General features: G+C 51.6%; 1 protein-coding gene across 1 annotated transcript in view; it reads left to right on the forward strand.

Moving 5' to 3' along the window:
* The first annotated feature begins 17,346 nt into the window (after positions 1–17,346).
* The window catches only part of LOC142301089 (E3 ubiquitin/ISG15 ligase TRIM25-like), a 9,445-nt gene continuing 7,105 nt past the window's right edge, over positions 17,347–19,686 (forward strand). The window contains exon 1 of the mRNA XM_075342109.1: positions 17,347–17,397. The gene's annotated coding sequence lies outside the window, so the exon portion shown is untranslated. The remainder of the gene's footprint in view (positions 17,398–19,686) is intronic.

The following is a 19,686-nucleotide window of genomic DNA, read 5'->3' on the forward strand; positions in this document are numbered from 1 at the left end:
TGCCTGGACTACCACAGTTCCTCCAACACAAAGAAGAGCTATTGTGATTGAATTGAATTCTCTAGGGAGTGAAATACCATCTGGATAATAACTTAAAATGTGTTTCCAAAAGCGAGGCGCAAATAGAGGATGCATTAGTTGCTTTTATGGAGGTCTGCCAATTGTCTTCTGGAAACTGTTGTTGAAGGTCATTCTCCCAATCTATCATGTATTTTAATTTTTCAAAGTTGTAATCATCAAAGGTCACCCCTATTTTTGATAACCAGCCAAGTTATAACAGACAAGTAATGGAGAAGATGGAGAGATTAATCCCTCCCTCTCCCCTGCACCTGAATCGGATCACTGTATAATGACACTCCGCTTACACTCGCAGCAGAGCCTGATCCGAGTGCCATTAGCATATCTCATCTGATTCCTTATGCTAGTGTGGTTCTGGCCTAAGGAACACCCTCTGTACAGCAACTCCATTCTGGTTTTCTCAGTACAGATATGACTAGATCGGAGTTGCTGCACTGAGGTTCATGATGTCTGATCTCACAGCACTGTTTATAAAGAACGTCCTCTGTACAGTAACTCCATTCTATCTCACTACAGAGGTGACTAGATCGGAGTTGCTGCACTGATGCTCATGATTTCTGAGCTCACTGTACTGTCTATAAGGACGTCTGTTGTACATCAACTCCATTATAGATGTTTCAGTACAGAGATGACAAGATCGGAGCTGTTGCACCTAGGTCCATGATTTCTGGGTACTGTCTATAACAGGGGTGGGCAATTAATTTTCCCATGGGGCCACATGAGAAATTGGGATGTTTTTAGAGGGCCGGACTAATATAATTAACTCAGTTCTACCCAATATACTACATTACTACACCCCCTCCATATACTACACCTGTAATAAACTACATCACTACACCCCTATATACTACACCTGTAATATACTACATCACTACACCCCTATATACTACACCTGTAATATACTACATCACTACACCCCTATATACACTTGTAAAATACTACATCACTATATACTACACCTGTAATATACTACATCATTACACCCTCCCATATACTACACCGGTAATATACTACATCACTACACCCCCATATACTACACCTGTAATATACTACATCACTACACCCCCCATATACTACACCTGTAATATACTACATCACTACACCCCCAAATACTACACCTGTAATAAACTACATCACTACACCCCTATATACACTACACCTGTAATATACTACATCAGTATATACTACACCCCATATATTACACCACTATATACACAACACCATATGCTACACCTGTAAAACTACACCCCCAGTATTAGTCACCAATCCCCCCCCATTGTCCCCTCCTCAGCTTATTTGTCACTACTTACCTCTCCCTTCTTATTGTCCCCGTCCTCAGGCACCTCCGTACAGGTCCCTTGCTGAGCTGCTCCCTCTCTTGTACGGGCCCTTGCTGCGCTGATGCTGTTCTCCGAGGGGTCCCCCGCCACTGCTTCTCTCGGTGAAGGCCAATGCTGTGCCACTTCTCCTGCCCGGCGGGCACTTTTGAAATGACACAAGCGCGCTGTGCTGACATCAGAGCGCGCGCGTGTGTCACAGAGAAAGGTGCCGGGCAGGGAACAGAGGAGAGATTCCTGCGTTTCGCTGCCTACACTATGCGGACCTGCAGGATCGCTCCCTGCCCGGCACGCAGCAGCCCGGCTCTGCACTGGCTGAAGATGGGCGGGCCGGTCACAGACAGTAGGCAGGCCGGATGTGGCCCGAGGGCCGCCCCTTGTCCAGGTCTGGTCTATAAGGACGTCCTCCCTGCAGCAACGCCATTCTAGCTGTCTCACTACAGAGGTGACTAGATTGGAGTTGCTGCACTGAGGCTCATGATTTCTGAGATCACAGTACGGTCTATAAGGACGGCCTCAGCCAGTCCATGCATTGTGTTCCGAGATTGTACTGACATGCATCGATATCTAAATAAGTCCTTATACAGATTACATGAAAGCTCCCATACACATAGGGCTAAAGTCGCCAGGATCAGACCATCTGATGTATATGGGGGCGTCCCGACTTACCTCGAGAATGGATGTCAAGGGATGGTAGGAACTGGAGTGTTGTAAATCCACTTGTTGATGCTTTTGTTCTCTTGAAAGACAATCCACCCCCAGAAGAGGCGACATCTACTCTCAGAGAACACAAGAACATTTGGCCGAGCACTCCTATACGTGTCATGAGAGAACTGTCGGCCAAATGATTGTAGGGATTGTTTACGGGCCTAAAGGCTGATTTACATGCTGCGACATCTCTAGTGTTCTCACCCACCCCCGTCATTTGTACGTCACGGGCAAATCGCTACCCGAGGCGGACAATATCACTAGTACCCGTCACACGGACTTACCTTCCTCATAACGTCGCTGTGGCCGGCGAACAGCCTCTTTTCTAAGAGGGGCGGTTCGTGCGGCGTCACAGCGACGTCACACGGCAGGCGTCCTATAGAAGCGGAGGGGCGGAGAGCAGCCGCATGAAAGTGACGCCCACGTCGTTGCCGGAGGACGCAGGTACGTTGTTGTTCAGCGTTCCTGGGGTGTCACACGTAGAGATGTGTGCTGCCTCAGGAACGACGAACAACCTGCGTCCAAATCATCAACGATATTTGGGAAATGGATGACGTGTCAACGATCAACGATTTGGCGAGTATTTTGCATCGCTAGCGGTCGCTCGTACATGTCGCGCACAACGACGTCGCTAACGAGGCCGGATATGCGTCACGAATTCCGTGACCCCCAACTACATCTCATTAGCAATGTCGTTGCGTGTAACGGGGCCTTAAGGCTATGTGCGCACTAGGTGTTTTCTTGACGCTGCGTTTTTGGCCGCTAAAAACGTAAAAAAATGCACCGGTAAAAATGCATGCGTTTTTACTACGTTTCGGTGCGTTTTTGATCACTGAATTTTTCTGCATGTTGCCAATGCATTGCATGGGGGGAAAACGCAGAAAAACGCATGAAAGAATTGACATGTCCATTTTTTTTTTTAAGCTCAAAAACGCAGCTGAAAAAAAGTTGTGTGCGGACAACAAAAATGAAAAGTCATACTTTGCAGTGGAAGCAAAGTCATGCAGTTTTGAGCCCAAAAACGCCACGAAAAACGCCTAGTGCGCACATAGCCTTAAAGGGTTTGTGTAGTAAAAACAAGTTATCACCTATCCATGGGCCAGGTGATAACCTGCTGATCAGTGTCCAATCACTGCGAACGCACTGATTGGGAAAACAGGGAATTTTTATCCATTTGTTTCAGGTACGTGTGACATAAGTTTTTAACATGGATGCCACATCTAGTCATGTTAGTCTATGGCAGGGGTAGGGAACCTCAGGCCCGCGGGCCGTATGCGGCCCGCGACGACTTTTTATGTGGCCCCTGGGCACATTGCCGGTGACCGCACTACTCCGGCGGCAGCCACGATCATGTCGGCTGCCGGCCCTTTAAATCACACATTGTGGTGCGCGTAGCATAGGCTCTCAGCACACTGGCCTGCGCCTGTACCAGTGTGCTTCCGACGTACTTTGTGGGCGAGATAAGCGTGAGCTACGCTCACGCTGTGTGTGCTCCTGTCCCACAGAAGAAGAGGAGCAGCTTTACCGGATTCCCTGCTGTACGTGCTATCTTACTCCTGCCGCGTATGCCTCACTGGGCTGTGGAGTCCTGCTTCCATGCTATGCATGCCTCACCGGGCTGCGTGAGTCATGTTTCCCTGCTTTCCATGCCTCACCAGGCTGTGAGTCCTGCTTCCATGCTGTGCATGTCTCCCTGTGCTGTGTGACTCATCCCTTCCTTCTGTGCATGCCTCAGTATGCTGCGTGAATCCTGCCTTCCCTGGCTGTGTGACTCATGCCTCCCTGCTGTGCATGCCTCCTCATGTTGTTCGAGTCCTGCCTCCCTGCTGTGCATGCCTTCCCGTGCTGTGTGAGCCCTGATTCTTGTGCTGTGTGACTCATACCTCCCCCTCCCTGCTGTGCATGTCTCCTCTTGCTGTGCAAGTCCTGCCTCCCTGCTGTGCATGCCTCCCCGGGCTGTGTGACTCATTCCTCCCTGCTGTGCATGCCTTCCCATGCGGTGGGAGCCCTAATTCTTGTGCTGTGTAACTCATACCTCCCCCTCCCTGCTGTGCATGTCTCCTCATGCTGTGCAAGTCCTGCCTCCTTGCTTTGCATGCCTCTCAGTGCTGTGTGACTCCTACCACCCCAGTGCTGTCTGTGTGTCCCCCCAGTGCTGTCTGTGTGTCCCCCCAGTGCGGTCCCAGCCCCCCCTGTGATGTATATACGCCCCCAGCCCCTCCTGTGATGTATATACGCCCCCAGCCCCTCCTGTGATGTATATACGCCCCCAGCCCTTCCTGTGATGTATATATGCACCCCGCATCTCCAGTGATGTACAGTTAGGTCCAGAAATATTTGGACAGTGACACAATTTTCGCGAGTTGGGCTCTGCATGCCACCACATTGGATTTGAAATGAAACCTCTACAACAGAATTCAAGTGCAGATTGTAACGTTTAATTTGAAGGTTTGAACAAAAATATCTGATAGAAATTGTAGGAATTGTACACATTTCTTTACAAACACTCCACATTTTAGGAGGTCAAAAGTAATTGGACAAATAAACCAAACCCAAACAAAATATTTTTATTTTCAATATTTTGTTGCGAATCCTTTGGAGGCAATCACTGCCTTAAGTCTGGAACCCATGGACATCACCAAACGCTGGGTTTCCTCCTTCTTAATGCTTTGCCAGGCCTTTACAGCCGCAGCCTTCAGGTCTTGCTTGTTTGTGGGTCTTTCCGTCTTAAGTCTGGATTTGAGCAAGTGAAATGCATGCTCAATTGGGTTAAGATCTGGTGATTGACTTGGCCATTGCAGAATGTTCCACTTTTTTGCACTCATGAACTCCTGGGTAGCTTTGGCTGTATGCTTGGGGTCATTGTCCATCTGTACTATGAAGCGCCGTCCGATCAACTTTGCGGCATTTGGCTGAATCTGGGCTGAAAGTCTATCCCGGTACACTTCAGAATTCATCCGGCTACTCTTGTCTGCTGTTATGTCATCAATAAACACAAGTGACCCAGTGCCATTGAAAGCCATGCATGCCCATGCCATCACGTTGCCTCCACCATGTTTTACAGAGGATGTGGTGTGCCTTGGATCATGTGCCGTTCCCTTTCTTCTCCAAACTTTTTTCTTCCCATCATTCTGGTACAGGTTGATCTTTGTCTCATCTGTCCATAGAATACTTTTCCAGAACTGAGCTGGCTTCATGAGGTGTTTTTCAGCAAATTTAACTCTGGCCTGTCTATTTTTGGAATTGATGAATGGTTTGCATCTAGATGTGAACCCTTTGTATTTACTTTCATGGAGTTTTTGCTTTACTGTTGACTTAGAGACAGATACACCTACTTCACTGAGAGTGTTCTGGACTTCAGTTGATGTTGTGAACGGGTTCTTCTTCACCAAAGAAAGTATGCGGCGATCATCCACCACTGTTGTCATCCGTGGACGCCCAGGCCTTTTTGAGTTCCCAAGCTCACCAGTCAATTCCTTTTTTCTCAGAATGTACCCGACTGTTGATTTTGCTACTCCAAGCATGTCTGCTATCTCTCTGATGGATTTTTTCTTTTTTTTCAGCCTCAGGATGTTCTGCTTCACCTCAATTGAGAGTTCCTTAGACTGCATGTTGTCTGGTCACAGCAACAGCTTCCAAATGCAAAACCACACACCTGTAATCAACCCCAGACCTTTTAACTACTTCATTGATTACAGGTTAACGAGGGAGACGCCTTCAGAGTTAATTGCAGCCCTTAGAGTCCCTTGTCCAATTACTTTTGGTCCCTTGAAAAAGAGGAGGCTATGCATTACAGAGCTATGATTCCTAAACCCTTTCACCGATTTGGATGTGAAAACTCTCATATTGCAGCTGGGAGTGTGCACTTTCAGCCCATATTATATATATAATTGTATTTCTGAACATGTTTTTGTAAACAGCTAAAATAACAAAACTTGTGTCACTGTCCAAATATTTCTGGACCTAACTGTATATGTCTCCAGCCCCTCCTGTGATGTATTTGCCTCCAGCGTCTCCTATGTGATGTTTATGATTTACCAATTTGTTGACTGTGCTCCAGACTGAGAGAAACCTGGAAAAGCAGTTGTGAGAAGCAGCATGTTCAATATCGCCGAATATCACAGCCACAACAAAGAAAAGCAGCTCCAGCCACCATAGTTGGGGTTAGGGGTGAGTTAAATTGTTTGACCAAATATATTAGGGTAACTTTCAAGCTGTTCATTTTTTTGTGTCCCCCGAAGGTTGGTAGAAATTTCCAAATGGCCCCCGGCAGAAAAAAGGTTCCCCACCCCTGGTCTATGGTGTTCCTCACACATGCGTGTTTTCACATGGACCGTGTGGCCAGATATTTCCCCGCACGCAGACATGTCCGTTCATTCTCCGGCAGCACGGGTGTCACACACTGACATGATCTGTGTGACATGGTCAGGAGAAAACAAGTGTCTCTAAAATAAAATTATTTTTTATACTCTGTCTCCAGCCCTGCTGTCACTTGCTTCCGATCCCCGCTCATTATACGCAATGAATATGCACTGCATGGAGGACCTGGAAGCAGCAGCACCAGAGACATCAGTGCCAGGGACAGCATCGCTGGGGACAGGTGAGTATCCAGCAGTGTGTGTGCAGTGAGGTCAGGAGGCCATTGAAGTATCCAAGGAACTCGGATGATATCCTGGCGACACCCACGCTACCACAGGTGTAGCGACAGAGACTTCACGAGTTCATCAAAGTTCATTGGGAACTCCGATGAACCCATGACGTTACTGCCGCGACACACACAGTAGCGCGACGTCACAGGGGTGTCATCTGAGTTCATTGTGTACTCTGATTAACCCGTGACATCACTGCAGCGCCTGCACACATGCTGCTGAGGGCGTCCCTGCGGTGACCTGAGCTCACCTTTAGAGGCCTAGGTCACCAAACAGAAGCATACACAGCAGTGTGTGTGTGTGTGTGTGTGTGTGTTCACAATCAATGAGAAACATTTGGTTCTCCATTGAATATGACAGCAGTATGGGATCAACGTGGCCACCTCCAATTGGATTTCGGCAGGCAAGGATTAGGGTTTTGATAGGGAAAGAAATTGGAAAAAAGGGTGTCACTTGTCTTTAATAATTGAATGATTTTCTCTTTTTATGTCTTTCCAGGTTTGCTTTTGGGACCTCACCATGGATTACGGCGGACCTTTTTATTTATAAAAATCAAATAAATTGGTGAATGAGGGCTGAGTAGGAGGTTTTTTGTTCAAATAAACTGTTATTCTCCTTTCAACTACTGAATTAGTAATAGGGGTGTATGCTAGACGCCACCCATTACTAATATCAAGGCTTGATGCCAGCTGGAGCTGGCATCAACCCCACAAATATTACCCCATTTGCCATCGCACCAGAGCATTGGGAAGGGCTGGATCCAGCACCAGAATCGGCGCATCTAATGTGCCACTTCTCGGGCGTTTGTGGGCTGCTATTGTTAGGCTGAAAAGGACCAAATAACCATGGCCCTTTCCACCATAATAATATCATTCCCCAATTGTCTGCTGTACCATGGCTGGTTTTTAGTAAAATGGAGGGGACCCCCACGTAATTTTTTTTAAATCTAAAAATTTAAAAAATAAGCGTGGGATCCCCTCTATTTTTCATAATCAGCCAAGGTACATCAGAGAGCTGAGGGTTGCAGTTGTTCCTGTGCTGGACATGAAAGTTGGGGGGACCCCACGTCCTTTTTTTTTTTTTTTAATTTAAAAAAAAAAAAAAAAGGGTGTAAAATAGCTGGTCACGCTAACTATCTCACTATTCTGTTCTATTTATCTTTATATATCTGTCTATAATTTTTCAGGCTTTACACACAAAACAAAATATTAATTTCAGTATCTTTTTTTTTTTTTTTTTTACCAGTACCACACGGACGACCATACCGATATATATGGCTTGCACCTGTTTAAACAGGGACATCTGAAAGGGCCCTTATGGATACCCATCTACTGTATGTACTATCATTTTGAGTTGCTGCAAATTATGATGTTCTCCTCAGCAGCTAAAAATACTTCTCAAGGAGTATTGTTACCCCTCTGTAAAATATATAGTGTGCCTTCTGCCAGAGCCTGTCCTATGGAGATAAACTGTGGAAAAAGAAGCGCAATAGGGTCTTACCCCAGTAGCAAGGGGGGGGATGAAGAGGGGTGGTATTACTCACCTATAGGGGTTGTGAAAGTCACAACTCCTATAACAGCATGTAAGTTACTCCAAGCCACGGCAGCGGTCCCCAAATAGGCAGAGAGTAGTAGAATAGGGTGTCCAAGCCGCGCCAATGACTAGCCGATCATGAAGATAATAGATTAATGTTGCTATTATTCAATGCACAGGTCAACGCGTTTCGGAAGACACAGCTCCCTTCCTCAGGACAGACTGGCAAGTCTGTCAAGTCGATTTGATGTTTCTTGCCAGTCTGTCCTGAGGAAGGGAGCTGTGTCTTCCGAAACGCGTTGACCTGTGCATTGAATAATAGCAACATTAATCTATTATCTTCATGATCGGCTAGTCATTGGCGCGGCTCGGACACCCTATTCTACTACTCTCTGCTAAGAGCCTGTCCTATGGAACAGCAGTGGCAACAGCTTCAGACGCTCAATAAAAAAAAAACAACTTACATCCCTTTAAATATAATAAAATAAATAAATAAATAAATAATAAAAAAAAAAATTCACCCGCCCTGCACAGAGGAGAGCGGCGTCACAGGCCACGCACAGAGGAGAGCGGCGTCACCGGCCCCGCACAGAGCAGACATGCAGTGAGTATCTGGGCCTCCCTCTGTACCATTGCCAGCATCACCATACTCCAGTACCGCCCCTGCCTTCTGTGACTCCCGCTCCGCTGCTGCCCCCTCTCCCTTTTAAGACACCACCAGATTATAAAACGGACCCCATATTTTTTTTTCTTCACCTTTTGTTCCCTCTAAATTTGGGTTGCGTCTTATAAAATGAAAAATATGGTATATCAATTCTAAAAAAAAAAAATAAAAAATATTTATACAGTTTTTATAGAGAACCATTGATTCCATGCTGTACATGGGAACGGGTTACACACAAAATACAGACATAAATTACAGTGAATAAATCAATCCAGACAGACTGGTACAGAGGAGCGGACCCTGCCCTCGGGTGGTTACAGTCTACAGGGTAATGGAGAGGAGACAGTAGGTCGGGGATACAAATATATAACAATCAACTTTACAAATCAATACGTAGAATTAAGCCATGTTGGACATTGGCGACAATGGAAGAAAAGATTTTTTTTCTATCGGAGTCCCGTGCGTTTTAGGTGTAAAACTTGTATTTCTGCATTTACCATAAAAATCCTCTTGTTGAATACATTGGAGGACACAGGAGGATGATGTGGATTACACCACACTGTTCTCTCGGTCTAAGGTGGGATGACGGGGGGCAATTACACCCAGATGCCAGTAGTCACAAGCTGGATTTCAAAAACAAAAAGGAGATTAATAACACACAGAGTTCCCTGTGCGAGCCCCCCAATGTGCAAAATGGCCCCCTGCCCAGCACGAGCCCCCCCAAAGTGAAGCGTCACCCTCTATCTAGTGCGAGCCCCCCCAACGTGCAGCCTCTTACCCTTCGGGCCCCCCCCAACATGCAACATGGTCCCCTGCCCAGCACGAACCCCCCCAACGTGCAACATGGCCCCCTGCCCAGCAAGCCCCCCCAAAGTGAAGCGTCACCCAGGGCTGTGGAGTCGGAGTCAGAGTCGTGGAGTCAGAGTCGGAGCTCATTTTGGTGGAGTCGGAGTCGGTATAAAATGCACTGACTCCTAAAATAAGAATTATTCTTACCGATAATTCGGTTTCTAGGACCTTCCACGACAGCATAGGAGGTTGTCTCTCCACGCCCTAATTGGGACAGGAAGTTCAAGAGGTTTAAAAGGACCCTCCCACCTCCCACAGCCAGTGTCTTACAAAGAATCCATAGCATATGAGAAGTACTACACATTCAGGAATATATGAATACATAGGGGAGGGAATTACCTGCTGTCGTGGAAGGTCCTAGAAACCGAATTATCGGTAAGAATAATTCTTATTTCTCTAGTCCCTTCCACGACAGCATAGGAGGAATACCAAAGAATTGATACCTAGGGGGGGACCACAGCCCGCAGGACTTTCCTGCCAAAGGCCAAATCCCTGTTGATAATGCTTCGTGAAAGTATGGAGCGAAGACCACGTAGCCGCCTTGCAGATCTGCTCAGGGGAGGCCCCTGCCCGTTCGGCCCAGGAGGCAGAGGTAGCCCTGGTGGAGTGCGCCGTGAATCCAGTAGGTGGAGAGAGATGCTGAGCGAGGTATGCATCTCTAATTGCCCGCACAATCCAGTTGGCGACGGTACTCTTAGCCACCTTCTTGCCCTTATTGCGGCCAAAGGGCTGGATGAACAGGTTAGAATCAAGGCGCCAAGAAGCAGTAACCTCTAGGTAGTGCAACACTATCCGACGGACATCCAAAGAATGAAACACTTCCTCACCCGGAGTCCGAGGATTCTGACAGAAGGAAGGCAGGACGATGGACTGCGAACGGTGAAAATCCGAAACCACCTTGGGAAGGAAGGAAGGGTCCAGCTGAAAAACAATGCTGTCATCTCTGATGGTCAGGTAAGGTTCCCTAACAGACAAAGCCTGAAGTTCTCCGACTCTGCGAGCAGATGTAATAGCCACAAGAAAAGCAGTCTTGTGAGAAAGGGAACGAATGTTACAAGAGCACAGAGGTTCAAACGGAGACTGAGATAGTCCTGTAAGGACCACATTGAGATCCCAGCGAGGCGTCAGGACCCTCTGACGTGGACAGAGTCTACTAGCGGACACAAAGAACCGACGGATCCAACGATGATCTGCCAGAGCCGTGTCAAAGACTGCACTGAGTGCTGACACCTGAACTTTCAGGGTGCTAGGCCTAAGACCTAAGTCTAAACCACTCTGGAGAAAGTCCAGAATCTGCGCAATATTAGGCCGAAGAGGGTCAGGAGGCCGAGAACCACACCAGGAGGAAAATCTCTTCCAGATTTTGTTGTATATACTATTAGTCACAGGTTTACGGTTCTTCTGTAGCGTAGCCACAACTTTGTCAGAAAGCCCTTGGGCCTTCAGTGCCCGGGCCTCAGAAGCTAGGCAGCCAAGTTGAGTTTCTGGGGAGCCGGATGGAAAATCGGACCCTGTGACAGTAAGCTGGGGTCCGAACCTAAGAGGACTGGGCCGTCGATTCCTAGCGACATGACCAGGCTGTACCAACTCCTCCGGGGCCACAGAGGGGCTACCAGTATAGTTGGGACCCCCTCGTCTCTGATCTTCCTCAGGGCCCGTGCGAGAAGAGGAAGAGGGGGGGAACGCGTAAGCGAGGCGAAAGGACCAACTGTGGCAGAAAGCGTCTACCCCTAACGCCTCGTCCCTTGGGTTCAGGGAGAAATATGTTGCGACCTTGCGATTCCCTGCCGAGGCAAAGAGGTCCACCTCTGGTGCACCCCACCTTGCCACTAGAGAGCAGAACACCGCCTGATCCAGGCTCCATTCCCCTGGATGAATATCCCGACGACTCAGGAAATCCGCCTGAAGATTGAGGGAGCCCTTCAGATGGACCGCAGAAAGGGAGAGCAGAGATTGTTCTGCCCATTGAAAGATTCGGGAGGAGACTGACTTCAGGGCGCCTGAGCGTGTACTGCCCTGATGGCGGAGATGTGCCACTGTTGTGACATTGTCTGAATATACCAGGACGTGAGAGTCCCGGACGAGGTCCTGAGCCGCAAGGAGGGCTTCCCTGACTGCCCTGAGCTCCCTGTAGTTGGAGGATTGGGAGCTGACGTAAGGACTCCAGACCCCTTGAAATGGGGAATTTGCCACCATTGCCCCCCATCCTCGTAGGCTGGCATCTGTGGTCAGTGTAACCAGGGGTTTCTGAGTCCAGGCAACCCCCACCTGCAGGTTGGCGGGACTCAGCCACCAGAGAAGGGATGAGGAGACAGACTCCGAGAGGCGAAACCTTCTGTTTAGGGATGACGGGAGTCTGTCCCAATGTGCCAGGATATGATCCTGGAGACACCGAGAATGGGCCTGAGCCCACCTGACTGAAGGAATGCAGGATGTCATGGAACCCAGAGCTGACATAGCCGCTCGAAGCGTCGGGCGAGCCTGCTTGCGAAGCTTTGATATTTTGGCTAACAGAGCTATCCTGTGGCCCTCTGGGAGAAAAGATGCCTGTCTGTCGGAGTCCAGCAGCACTCCGAGAAACTGCCGAGTGGAGGAGGGGGTTAACTGTGATTTTTTGAGATTGGGAATCCATCCCAGAGACCGAAGGATTCCCAAAGACCTTTCCACATGGCTCCGGAGGGTTGGAGCAGATGGAGCCATGAGAAGAAAGTCGTCCAAATATGGAACCAGACAGATACCCTGCAATCTTATGAAGGCGACCACCTCTGCCATGATCTTGGAAAAGATCCTTGGAGCTGAGGAGATCCCGAAGGGAAGTACATTGAATTGGAAATGAAGTACTTCCTCCCCGTGAAGCACCGCAAACCTGAGGTATTGCCTGTGTCCCGGATGGACGGGTACATGGAAGTAGGCGTCTTTCAGATCTATAGAGGCCATCTGATGGTGTAGACCTATCAGGGGAATAGCTGATTTCACCGACTCCATCTTGAACCGCCGGTACCTGACCTGACGGTTTAGACGTTTTAAATTGATAATTATACGGACGTCGCCGGATGGTTTCTTGACCAGGAAGAGACGGGAGTAGTGTCCTACCCCTTCTTCCTGACTCGGGACTGGGGAAACGACCCCCGAGTGCACTAGCTCTATAATCTTTGTGTACAACACAGCCTGTGAACCCGGTGACGCCAGCGCAGTGACTCGGAGACCCGGAAGAGGGGGGGAAAGGAATTCTATGAGAAGACCGTCCGAGATGATCTTCAGAACCCATTGGCAAGTGGTTATGGACTGCCACTGGGGAAGAAACGCTGAGAGTCTTCCCCCCACCCGGGCCGAGTCACTGTTTGTCCTGCTGAGGACGTTGCTGATGGGGAGGGATGAGGATGTTTCTCCCTCTACCTTTGGGATAGCTCCACCTGCCAGCCTTCCCTTTCCCTCTGGGCTGGGAGGCCTGAGGCATCGAGGGACGAAAGGACCGCTTCCTGTTAGGTCTAGGATCGGGCAAGGCCTTACGATCGGTCGCCTTGTCCAGGATATCATCCAGGGCAGGCCCAAACACTAAATCCCCTTTAAACGGAAGTGAACAAAGCCTCATTTTGGAGGTGGAGTCTCCGCTCCAGGCCTTAAGCCAGAGGGCACGTCGGGCAGAGTTAGAAAGCACCGAGGTCCTGGCTGCCAGGCGGACAGATTCCACCGAGGTATCTGCCAGAAAACAGGTAGCCTTCCTAAGCAAGGGAAGGGATTCCAGTAATTCCTCCCTAGGGGTCCCTTGGGAAATATGAGCCTCCAACTGGTCTAACCACCTAATTAGGGATCTGGATACGCAGGTGGAGGCAATGTTGGCTTGAATAGAGGAAGACGATGCCTCCCAGGACCGCTTCATCAGGCCCTCTACCTTCCTATCCATCTGATCCTTCAGTTGGGAAGTATCCTCAAAGGGAAGAGCCGTTTGCTTAGCTACCCTAGCCACCTGAACGTCTACTCTTGGGACCTCCCAATGTAGTCCCGAAGGTTCCAGAGGAAACCGGCGTCTAAGGTCACTCCGTACCCGCCTCTCAGGAAATTCCCATTCCTGAGAGACAATATCCAAAACATTGGCATGAACTGGGAATCCCAGCTGTTTGACTGACTTCAGGCCAGCAAACATTTCGTCCTGGATTGAAGGAAGAGACTGCACTTCCTCTAAACCCATAGTGCTCCGAACTGCCCCAATAAGATCCCCCAACTCTTCTGAGTGAAATAGAAAGGACTGGTCAGACCCCCCAGATGGAAATCCTTCATCAGGACCCTCAGAGGTGGAATCAGCGTCCTCCTGATCAGATGGGGTCGACTGGAGTCTCCTCTTTTTTGGAGGAGAGGGTCCAGGAGCAGGGCCAGGAACAGGGCCAGGAGCAGGGCCAGGAGCAGGAAGGGAGGCCAGAGAGGCCCTAATCTCCTGTTTCATCATGGACCGCAACTCATCTATCAGAGAAGGTTGTTCGGCCCTAATAATCTGGTCCGTACATTGCTGGCAAAGCTTTTTATCCCATACTGCAGGGAGCTTCTTTATACAGATAGGACATTTTTTAATTTTTTCCACTCTGTCAGGTCTATCAGGCTTATCGGACTTGTCAGCTTTTTCTGACTTCTCAGGCTTCTCAGATTTTTTCATTTCTATCAGTTTTCTTGGTGGCCTTGTCCTCCTAGAAAACACAGACCATAGAGCCATAAGTCATCTGATAAGACCTATGTCCGAGGGACCATTCCCCTCCATACTCACAGTAGCAGGGGGCACACTGGGTTCTGCAGATGCAGCTGCAGCGGAAGACATGACAGGGAGCACGGTTGCTTACCATGATCTGATGTCTTCGTGGCAGCCCTTATGCAAAAGGGCCTGCCCCCCCAGTGACGGTGCACGTTCCCCGCCTCCCGCATCCGGTCCTGGGCAGGCCGTGTCACCGTCGGCGTGCCTCCACGCTGCCTCCGCAAACCGGAAGCGCTCGACCGGAAGTCCGCAAGACCGGAAGTCCCGCCCCCGGGAGCACTTCCGGATCGCTCCGGCAGCGTGCATGCGGGAAGCGGCCGGCGGCTCAGGGAGGACGCCGGCCGGGGGAGCTCAACAGCCTGCATCACCCCTCAGGAGGATCCGGAAGGCTGGAGCAGCGGTCCCCCCACAGCGTGAGGGAACAGCAAGGGAGGAGCGGTGAAGGCCCGACCGATGCTGTCCGGCTTAAGGTAACAGGGGAAGAAGGAAAAAGAAAAAAAAAAAATATACTGAAGTTCGCCGGCCACCACAGCATAGGAGAAAAACAAAACCTCTCCATGCCCCATGGGGACAGGAAGACACTGGCTGTGGGAGGTGGGAGGGTCCTTTTAAACCTCTTGAACTTCCTGTCCCAATTAGGGCGTGGAGAGACAACCTCCTATGCTGTCGTGGAAGGGACTAGAGAAATATATAATAAATTAGGGACAGGAGTGCAATGCAGAATGTGCTGAATATTTTACTAAATAATAACATTTAGTATAATGCTTATATTTAAGTGAAAAATGTATTGTAGTGCAATGTGAACATCAGACATTTAATTATTTTTATGATACAATAATCAAGATATTTAGATAGAACTTAAAATATATTTATTGGATACAACTTTAGAAACACAAAAAACTGTAATAAATTGTAAATATGTAATACACTATGTAATTATATATCTACCTAGTGCGAGCCCCCCCCCCAACGTGCAGTCTCTTACCCTGAGAGCCCCCCCCCAACGTTCAACATAGCCCCCTGCTCAACGCAAGCCCTCCCAAAGTGCAGCATCGACCCCTGCCCAGTGCGAGACCCCTCCAAACGTGCAGCGTCACACCCTGCCCAGTGCGAGCCCCCCCCCCCCCCAAACGTGCAGCGTCGCCCCATGTGAGCCCCCTCAAATATGCAGTATAGCCCCCTGGCCAGTGCAAGTCCCTTCAGCGTCGTCCCCTGCGATCCCCCCAAACCTGCAACGTCTTCACCTGCGATCCCCTCCCCAAACGAGCAGCGTCGCCCCATGCCAAGTGCAACTCCCCCAAACCTGCAGCGTCGTCACCTGTGACTTCCCCCAAACGTTGCAGCATCGCCCCCTGCCAAGCGCGAGCCCCCCCAAACATGCAGCGTCGACCCTTGCTCAGTGTGAGCCCCCCAAATGTGCAGCGTCACCCCCTGCAAGCCCCACAAACATGCAGCTTTGCCTCCTACCCAGTGCGATCCTCCCAAACGTGCAGCGTCACCCCCCTGCGAGCCCCCCCACAAACGTGCAGTATGGCCCCCAGCCCAGTGCAAGCCCCCCAAACATACAGCGTCGCCCCCTGCGATCCCCCCCCAAATGTGCAGCGTTGCCCCCTGTGATCCCCCCCAAACGTGCAGCGTTGCCCCCTGTGATCCCCTCCAAAACGTGCAGCGTCGCCCCCTGCGATCCCCCCCAAATGTGCAGCGTTGCCCCCCTGTGATCCCCCCCAAACGTGCAGCGTCGGCCCCTGCGAGTCCACCAAACCTGCAGTCGACCCCTTGCGATCCCCCCCAAACGTGCAGCGTCGTCCCTACGATCCCCCCAAACGTGCAGCGTCGCCCCTGCAATCCCCCCCAAACGTGCAGCGTTGCCCCCTGCCCAGTGCGAGCCCCCCAAACATTCAGCGTCACCCCCCACGAGCCCCACAAACCCTGCAGCTTTGTCCCCTGCGATCCCCACCCCAAACGTGCAGCATCGGCCCCCTGCGAGCCCCCCAATCGTGCAGTATAGTCCCCTGCCCAGTGCAAGCCCCCCCAAGCGTTCAGCGTCGCCCCTGCGAGCCCCCCCAAACGTGCAGCATCGCCCCCTGCCAGCCCCCCCAAAGTGCAGTAAGGCCCCCTGCCCAGTGCAAGCCTCCAAGTGTTCAGCGTCTCCCCTGCGAGCCCCCCAAACATGCAGCGTCGACCCCTGCGATCTCCCCCAAACGTGCAGCGTTGCCCCCTGCGAGCCCCCCAAATGTGCAGTGTCACCCCCTTCCCAGTGTAAGCCCCCCCCAAGTGTTCAGCGTTGCTCGAGACCCCCCCAAACCTCCAGCGTAGCCTCCTGCCTAGTGTTATCCCCCCATTCCTTATGAAAGCATCCACAGCATCACCCCCCCATAAGCCCCCTACCTTAATGAAGCCTCCACAGCACGGTGCTGCCGCTTCAGTACATGCCCTGTGACATATACACGAGCTGCAGCCCCCAGCACTGACAGGAGACTCTGCTCTGTGCCCCCAAAATCCAGTCTGAGACCCCAGAGCTATAACTAATGAGGAAAAGCTGAATCTTCTCCCACCTCAGGGTCAGGATCCGTCCGCTCTGCACAGCCCGAGCTCTGCTGCTTCCCGCCCACAGAACTGCACTGAGGAGGCCCCGCCCCTTCTCTTGTGACATCATGATTTCATGAAATCACTCCTCCCCCTCCAAAATTCAACTCCGATCTAGACGCTCTGTGACACACGCAGCGCGCCCTGATGACGTCAGCAGCACTGCGCGCGCGCGCGTCATTTTAAAAGTTCCCGCCTGGCAGGAGAAGCGGCACAGCCGGGGCCTGTACAGAGGAGCCTGAAGAGGGAGAGGTGAGTGGTGACTAATAACCTGAGGAGGGGGGGTTACTGGTGACTAATACTGGGGGTGCAGCAGTAGCTTAGCTACGGAGGGGGGGCAGGGGTGTCACCCCGAGCTGCTGCCTCCTGGGGCTATGTTAGCCTCTGTGCGCACTTGACTTTTTTGTGGCGTTTTTGTGCTGAAGACGCTGTGACATTGCTTCCCCGGCAATGTCTATGGGTTTTCAGAAGTGCTGTCCCGCACACAGCGTTTTTTTGTAGCTGCGTTTTTGTGGTGACCATAAAAGAAACGCAACATGTCAATTATTTCAGTGCTTTTCACCCATTGAATACAGTGCACAAAAAAGCGGTAAAAACGCACAAAAAACGCAAAGCGTCAAAAAAACGTATAGTGCGCACATAGTCTTAAAACAGTTTTTTTTGTTTTGTTTTAAACTCCCATTTTCCTTTTTGCCATCTAGTAAATTCAGCGTTTTTTTTTTTTCAAGAGGAGGGGAGAGGGGATTTAATGCATGAGCGCTGCAGAGGCAGGAGGCTCTAATCTGCTCCGTGCAGAACCTGCGATGACGTCATGCCCATGTGGGAGGAGCCAGAAGATACTTGAGTAGCTGTAGCGGATGCGGGCACATGACAGGTACTGAGTGAAGAGAAGGACATGGGGGGGGGGGGTCAGAGTGTGGCGGGAGGGGGGCTGAGTACAGCGTGTATTAAAGGTGTGGTTCACACCATTTTTTTTTTTATTTTCTGTCGAAGTTCTACTTACAATTCTAGGTATTTTCTCCATTGGCTTGTATTTCCATTTCTAGGCACTGAGCGGCGCTATCCTGCACGCTCAGTGCCTGTCACATGACCCCCTGGAGCTGAGGCCGCCAGCATCCTCTGACGTCCCGGCATTTCCAGGCTTTTAAACAAGACGGGTACGTCACAGGATGCCGGCGCCACTCAGATTGAGTGACAGGGCTGTGGGCGGTGACTACCGCACGTCACAGCTCAGCATCGAGGGGGAGGATCCGGAGGACGGTCTGTGTGGAGCCGGTGTCCTGCAGATGGTGAGACACGGGGTGCCAGTGTGCAGTACAGGGGGGGGGGTCTTCAGCTGAATCCCCCCCTGCACGTAAGTATGTGATCACACTGTCCACCCGCCCGCTCTGCTCTGCTGCGATGTCAGGAGAGCGGCCGGTGTTGGGCAGTGTGATCGTGTGCTCCTCCCAGCAGCAAGACACTGACAGGCATGTCACCGCTGTGCTCTGCCATCTGTCCTGCTGCATGGGACCAACTGTCTGCACTCTGTCACCTGCACCACAAGTCACAGAGTGGAGACAGTTGGTGACAGAGCACCTCTGCCCCCCCCTCTACTTCCCCACTCCCCCCCCCCCCCTCTCTCTCCCCCTCCCTCTCTCCCCCCCCTCCCTCTCTCCCCCCCCTCCCTCTCTCCCCCCCCCCCTCCCTCTCTCTCCCCCCCCTCCCTCTCTCCCCCCCCTCCCTCTCTCTCCCCCCCTCCCTCTCTCTCCCCCCCCTCCCTCTCTCTCCCCCCCCTCCCTCTCTCTCCCCCCCCTCCCTCTCTCTCCCCCCCCTCCCTCTCTCTCCCCCCCCTCCCTCTCTCTCCCCCCCCTCCCTCTCTCTCCCCCCCCTCCCTCTCTCTCCCCCCCTCCCTCTCTCTCCCCCCCCTCCCTCTCTCTCCCCCCCCTCCCTCTCTCTCCCCCCCCTCCCTCTCTCTCCCCCCCTCCCTCTCTCTCCCCCCCCTCCCTCTCTCTCCCCCCCCTCCCTCTCCTCTCCCCCCCTCCCTCTCTCTCCCCCCCTCCCTCTCTCTCCCCCCCTCCCTCTCTCTCCCCCCCTCCCTCTCTCTCCCCCCTCCCTCTCTCTCCCCCCTCCCTCTCTCTCCCCCCTCCCTCTCTCTCCCCCCTCCCTCTCTCTCCCCCCTCCCTCTCTCTCCCCCCTCCCTCTCTCTCCCCCCCTCCCTCTCTCTCCCCCCTCCCTCTCTCTCCCCCCTCCCTCTCTCTCCCCCCTCCCTCTCTCTCCCCCCTCCCTCTCTCTCCCCCCCTCCCTCTCTCCCCCCTCCCTCTCTCCCCCCTCCCTCTCTCCCCCCTCCCTCTCTCCCCCCTCCCTCTCTCCCCCCTCCCTCTCTCCCCCCTCCCTCTCTCCCCCCTCCCTCTCTCCCCCCTCCCTCTCTCCCCCCCTCCCTCTCTCCCCCCCTCCCTCTCTCCCCCCCTCCCTCTCTCCCCCCCTCCCTCTCTCCCCCCCTCCCTCTCTCCCCCCCTCCCTCTCTCCCCCCCTCCCTCTCTCCCCCCCCTCCCTCTCTCC

The sequence above is a fragment of the Anomaloglossus baeobatrachus genome, chromosome 4 (genome assembly GCF_048569485.1).
Source record: "Anomaloglossus baeobatrachus isolate aAnoBae1 chromosome 4, aAnoBae1.hap1, whole genome shotgun sequence".
Classification (NCBI taxonomy): Eukaryota; Metazoa; Chordata; class Amphibia; order Anura; family Aromobatidae; genus Anomaloglossus; species Anomaloglossus baeobatrachus.